Here is a 6,537-nt window from a genome sequence, read left to right as displayed (position 1 = left end):
ACTTTAATCACATAGAAACAAAAGTTTCATAACTTCCAAGATTCAAAAATCAAATAACATATAAAAAGGAGTCACAAAAGTTTGGGATGTTACACCTTTCGGAAGGCTTGGCCGCGTAGCATACTTCACTCTTATGGCCTACATGCCTACACTCCCGGCAATACGATGGGATTTTATCCCATTTCACCTGTTGCACCAACTCATGGCCACATATGTCCAAAATGATCTTGTCGGGAGGCGGCTTAGTAATGTCAATTTCCACGTAAATCCGAGCAAAAGATAGCCTAGATTTGTTAGCCGTAGCTCGATCCACTTGGATCGGGTTCCCAAGAAGTTTTCCAATGGCAAATAGGGCGACTTGATCAAAGAGGTGAATAGGTAGGCCTATTAGGTTGCACCATATTGCCGCAATTGGAGACTCACAATAAGCGTCGAAATCCGGTGTCCATTTGAAGACTCTCATCGGGTGGCGATCAACGAACCAAACCGGCGTGCCTTTAGGTCCGCTAAGGAGTCGAGCATAGTCCGCAATATCCTCGAATTGCACAAGAATCTGTTTTGCATTAATATATTTCCAAGTGTAACCACGACAAAATTCGATATTCTCAAGAGCCTTTTGAATTTGATGCGAAGCCGGAATAGAATGTGAAAACTTACCGACAATGGCGTGGCCTAAAGTTGTCGCTAGTTTTTGGATCTCGGCCCTGCTGAAATAGATAGCCGGTTTGCCATTGGACGTTGTCGCGTATCCCATGTTTTGAATCTGCTCCGGGATGAATGCTTGTGGACCATCTAGTTTCGTGGCTTGCCGAACCATGTCAGCCATAGTGGTAGGTTTGTTGAGATTTTTCATGGTATCATTACTCCCTTGGGGTTGACTAGTTTTTGCCGAGTTCTTGTTGTGATCTTCAATCTCCTTGGAGCCATTTTTGTGGACATTCCTACCATGCGGCCTACCTTTTGGGGTCTCCACCTCCATCGACTCATCGGCCTCAAGTGGTGTCTCCTTCTTTCGTTCGGATTTATTGGGGACGTTAGTGATTGCCTCCGAGCCCATGCTCGCCTTTTCGGCTCGATAGTTTTGGTCGCTAGCCTTCGTCCTCGGCATGGCCGATGTCAAGCCATTTTGCATCGCTCCGGTCTCAAAGGTGGCGCGTATCTTTCTCGTCCTCCCCCTCTCAAGGGGTGGAAAATCCCCATACGATAGACCATTAGCTATCACCGACTTGGTTGAAGAAGGATCCGAGGTCCATTTGAGCAAGGTGGTCGACTCTGACATTGTTGTGTCACTGTCCGGTGGGCTGCCGGCGAGGAGGGGCTGCGCCGCCCGAGTATCCATCTTCTCCGCCGAGTCAAGTGCCACCATTTGCAAGAGAATATCATATTTTGGCTGCATTGGGGAGATGGAGGGAGGTACATCACGTGATGTTGCTCTTTGGTATGGGACAAAGGCACTTTCAAAAGGTATTTTTGTTTCACTACCTTGGCAAGTTGACTTCCACAGATGCCAAGGCATGTTGGGCACCGCGTGAGTCATCACTAGCCGTTGGGGAAGCGTTCGAGGGTGGTAGATGGGACACTCCTTCATCCTCCAACTCTTCGCCGGACCCCTGGCCGGCCGGTGGTGCCACGTCAGTCTCAACACTACATTTTTGGACGACGATGCTCATTTTTCCTTCCACTTCGACGGCGGGGATAATAGCCTCATCCCCTACGGAGGGTTCCTTCACGGCGTGGCTTGGTTCCAAGGGGAAGAGGGTCGTCTTGGATCAGGGTGTCTCGGGGTCGGAGCTGTTGCCGACGAGACTATCTTCCCCTCCAAAAGATAGCTTTTTACAGAGTTGTTTGTCCTCCGGGAGGGGTGAGGGGACTAACCTTTTCCGTCCATTCCCTTTGGAGGGTGGAGCCGGCGTGCTCTTCCTCACTTTGCACCGAGATTTTGGGGCTTTGAGCCTCATGGACTTGGTTGGTTGTTTGGTGGCGGCGTCTTCGGGAGATTGGAAGACCATTAGCTGGTCCGGGATGACTCGGGCTTCCTCGGGACCTGGTGGAGGGGGGTCCGGCGGATGATCCGCCATATCTAGCCAAGATGGGTCCTTCAAAGGTGGCGGTCGAGTATGGTGGTTGGGTCGAGTTTTGGGGGAGAGAAGGGGGGGATGTCGACGGTGCGGGCTTGTCCGGCATGGGTGGACGCCCGAAAGAGGAGGGAGGGGCAGAGATGGGGTGGCGAGGTAGATCTCCGGCGGTTCAATGAGGGTGGGATTATAGAGAGAGGAAGGACCTAATACTGCCCCCGCAGCATAGTCACTAGCATCGCACATCACCTCAAAGGGGTGATTCCAGTCGGGGGCACGTATTATTAGAGAGCTTATCAATCGATCTTTTAGAAATTGGAACGCGGCTTTGCAAGCATCTGAGAACTCAAACTCGACCTCGTTCTGAAGAAGTCGTGTCAGTGGCTGGGCTATCTTTGCGAAATCTTTTATGAATCGTCTATAGAACCCAGCGTGCCCCAGAAAGGCTCTGATCTCCTTCTGGTTGGTAGGATATGGAAGTTTTGCAATGACCACTATCTTTGCTGGGTCGACCTCGATCCCTCTGCTTGACACTATGTGGCCCAAGACTATTCCTTTGGTAACCATAAAATGGCATTTCTCAAAATTCAGAACCAAGTCCTTATGGCGGCATCTTTCCAATACCATGTTCAAACTATGCAGCCCTTGATCAAAATCATCCCCATAGACAATAAAATCGTCCATGAAAATCTCAATGCAGTCCTCCAATAGGTCTTAGAAAATGCTCATCATGCATCTCTGGAAGGTGCCCGGGGCGTTACAGAGGTCAAAAGGCATTCTCCTGTAAGCGTAAGTGCCAAAAGGGCAGGTGAACGTCGTCTTCTCCTGGTCTTCTGGATTCACAGCAATCTGGAAATAGCCACTATAACCATCCAGGAAACTGAAGTACTGCTTCCCTGCCAACTTCTCCAACATTTGATCAATGAACGACAGAGGGAAGTGATCCTTCTTCGTAGCTTGGTTCAGCTTCCTGTAATCTATGCACATTCTCCATCCAGTAACTGGCCTTGTCGGGATTAGCTCATTTTTTTCATTTTTTACCACTTGAATCCCTCCTTTCTTAGGCAGCATGTGCACTGGGCTGACCCAGTTACTGTCGGAAATGGAATAGATAATCCCAATCGAAACCAACTTGACGATTTCCTTTAGCACCTCTTCCCTCATGTTGGGGTTGAGTTTCTGTTGTTGGTCGTGGTGTGGCTTGGCTCCTTCCTCCAGTCGGATGTGATGCATGCATAAGTCCGGGCTGATGCCTACCCAATCTGTCAGCTTCCAGCCGATGGCCCTATGATTCCTTCCTAATACTTCCAGCAATCTGTCTTCCTGCCCCTGGTTTAATTGATTGTTGATGATGACAGGCTTGGTTTCATCTTCACCCAGGTAGGCGGGAAGGGGTTTTAACTCTTTTGCAGGTTTTGGTTCTTCATTGGGCAGAGGGTTTTCTGCTGTGTCTCTTTCAAGTAGCTCACCTTGATCATGCCGCTTCGCTAGGCTAGATACTTGAGCTGTCCCACTTGACCCAGCTGGCTTTGGGCGCTCGCAAAAATCATTTATTGCACTTGCGACGGCTTGGTCGTCCATTTCTCCGACCTTCATGGTCTCAAACCATTATTCTACTTCCTTTTTGACATCCTTATCTGCGGCGGAGTCAGTGAACTGCCTTTTTAAAAATTCTTCCTCCAAATACTCCTGTACCAAGGGCTCAGTCACATCGATGGAGTACACGTTCTCTCCATCGGTTTGCCTTTTCATGGCCTCATCAATATTGAACGTGTACTGTTCTCCTTTGAAATCTAGGCTGATCGTTCCATTCCGTACGTCTATGATAGTGCTGGCTGTGGACAAGAACGACCGTCCTAGTAGGACTCCGCTTGACTCCTTTGTTGCGGGCTCCATCATCTTGATTACGAAGAAATCAGCAGGGTACAAAAAGTTATTTACCTTAACAATAACATCTTCCAAAATTCCTTCCGGGTGAATACATGATCTGTCGGCCAGCTATATCATTATATCCGTGTCGACTAGCTTTGCCTTTCCCAGCCGTTGATAGATGGAGTATGGCAGAACATTGATAGATGCCCCCAGGTCGCACATGGCGTGCTCCACCTAGACGTCTCCGATTGAAATTGGGAGCGTGAACATTCCTGGGTCGGTCTTCTATGAAGGGAGGTCATTCCGTTGGATCACGGCAGAGACAGTTTCATCTGCAATCATTCTACCCTCCTCATTGACTTTCCCTGTCTGGTAGTCTTTAATAAACTTGCTGACAGGGGGCATTTTAAATGCTGTTAAGAGTGGTACTTTAACGTCCACATCTTTGAACATACTCGCCACATCGATTGTGGCATCCTTCCTTCTTGCCACCATTCCGTGGTACGGATACGGCTTAACTTTCTCACCCCCCCTCTTTCTGATTTCCTTCTGAGGTTTCATCTCCCACGTTTTCCTTGCCTCTCTCTTTCGCTTGATCCACCACCTTGGGTTCTTCCTTCTCTTCACGGTTTGGTCCAGGATCAATTGTTTGGGACGTCGCAGGATAACTGGGGCCTTGGTAGACCCTTCCCGACCTTAGGGACACTTCGCTAATGTGTTCACGCCCAGGCGGCTGTTCAGTAACTGGAATTCTTCCGTCATTTCCCTTTAACTCTCCTAGCGACGTTGCAACTAGAGAAAGTTGTTGTGTCAGCATCTCTAATGCCGCCCGCTGCTCCCTCTGAGTTTCCTGGATTTCCTACATCGCATCATTTGTGTGGTGCGGTACTATCATATTGCTCGGGCTATCATTGGAGTAGCGGTTATATTTCTGATTTGGCGGCCTCCCTCCATGGTTGGGCTGCCGGTAGTCAGATCGCTCGTAATGTTCGAGCAGGTATGGCTAATGGTTGTAGAATTGATTTCCCTGTTGCTGGCCTCCCCGTTGGTGTGGCGGGACATAAGTAACCATCTGGTTGTTTGGCTGCCTTCCCTGGTTGCTTGACTGAGAAGCTAGCTGCCTGTATCCCCAGTTTCCTTCATGTTGTCTGCTTGACCAGCTAGGCTGTCCTACGCTTGACCAATTCCCTTGAGGTCCATTTGACCAACCTGTCTGACTTCCCTGCATTCTGTTTCCTCCAGCATGTGGCTTCTCCTAGATCCGAGCAGACCAGTTAGGCTGTCCGTCAGAGGGTTGCAGTTGCTGTGTCGATAGTGGGAGTTGTTGGCTTCGATTCTGATCCGTCCACCTGAAGTCGGGGTGGCCCCTCCATGGAGCGTCTCTTTGCTTCCCCTGGATCCAGTTGCCATTTGCATTCCACTGTCCTACTGCATATACTTGCTCTACCTCAGGGGGGAATTCGCAGTAATAATAGTGATGTTCTTCTGGCGGCGACGACTGTGGTACGTACTGCGTCTCTTTTGGTGCAGGTGGTGGTGGCGGCGGTCTGGTTTTTTCTACTGTTTCCAGCAGTTTCTTCTCCATCTGCTCGAATCGAGCCTCCAGCTTTTCAACGTTGCGCGCCTCTGCTGCGTGCACTTCTCCTCTCCTGTACTACCCTCGAGAGGTTTCATACGACCGCTTAGCCTCAATTAGTCTTTCCAAAATATTCTTAGCTTGGCTGAAAAGGGTTTTTGAGAAATCCCCTTGTGCTGCGAGGTTGTGGTCGTTTTTGCTGTCCACCGTGAGTCCGCCGTAGAAGATCGAGTAGATCTCCTTTTCTCCCAGCTTGTGGTTGGGGCATGCTTGAAGTAGCCCTTGAAATCTGTCCCAGTACTGGCCGAGGGGCTCGTCGTACTCTTGTCTGGCCTCTGTAATCTCCCTTTTCAGGGCACTTGTCTTTGATGCTGGGAAGAAAAGGTCGAGGAATATCATGCGGAATTCCACCCAAGTCCTGATGGATCCCTCTGGTAGCCTTGACAGCCATACTCCTGCGTCCCCTTTCAAAACGAAGGGGATAGCCTTGAGCCTGTAATCTTCAGACGTGGATCCAGCCGGGACGGGCTGAATATCGCAGTATCGGCAAGAAAGGCGTACGGACATTCCTTCGAGAGACCATAGAAGTGGGTCAAGACGGCCAGCACTCCTGATTTGATAGCGATGGTCCGCATCCCAGGAGTGGCGGCAATGGTATGTGTGGGCTCCTTCTCATCATGAGCGTGCAAAGAGCCGATTCCCGAGTCGTCGATGACAACTGCTTCTGTTTGCTTTGGTGGTGGTGGTAGTGGGTTTTGCTCAGCTGCTGCTGCTGCCTCTAAAGCTGCTCTGTAACGAGTGGTAACTACGCCGGCTTCCTGGACTCTCCAACGATTGTTAGTTCTTCTATATATCAAAGGATGATTCCAGTAATCGCCTTGGTGGTACCTTCTCATCAACAGCAGGAAAAACAAATAAGAAAAGAAAGAAATAAACTATTTACTCCTACGCACTACAAACAAACATAAAGTAACACCATGCTTCCGCGGCAACGGCGCCATTTTGGTGGGCTCG

The sequence above is a fragment of the Salvia splendens genome, chromosome 5 (assembly GCF_004379255.2).
Source record: "Salvia splendens isolate huo1 chromosome 5, SspV2, whole genome shotgun sequence".
NCBI lineage: Eukaryota > Viridiplantae > Streptophyta > Magnoliopsida > Lamiales > Lamiaceae > Salvia > Salvia splendens.
Note: the sequence above shows the minus strand (reverse complement) of the source record.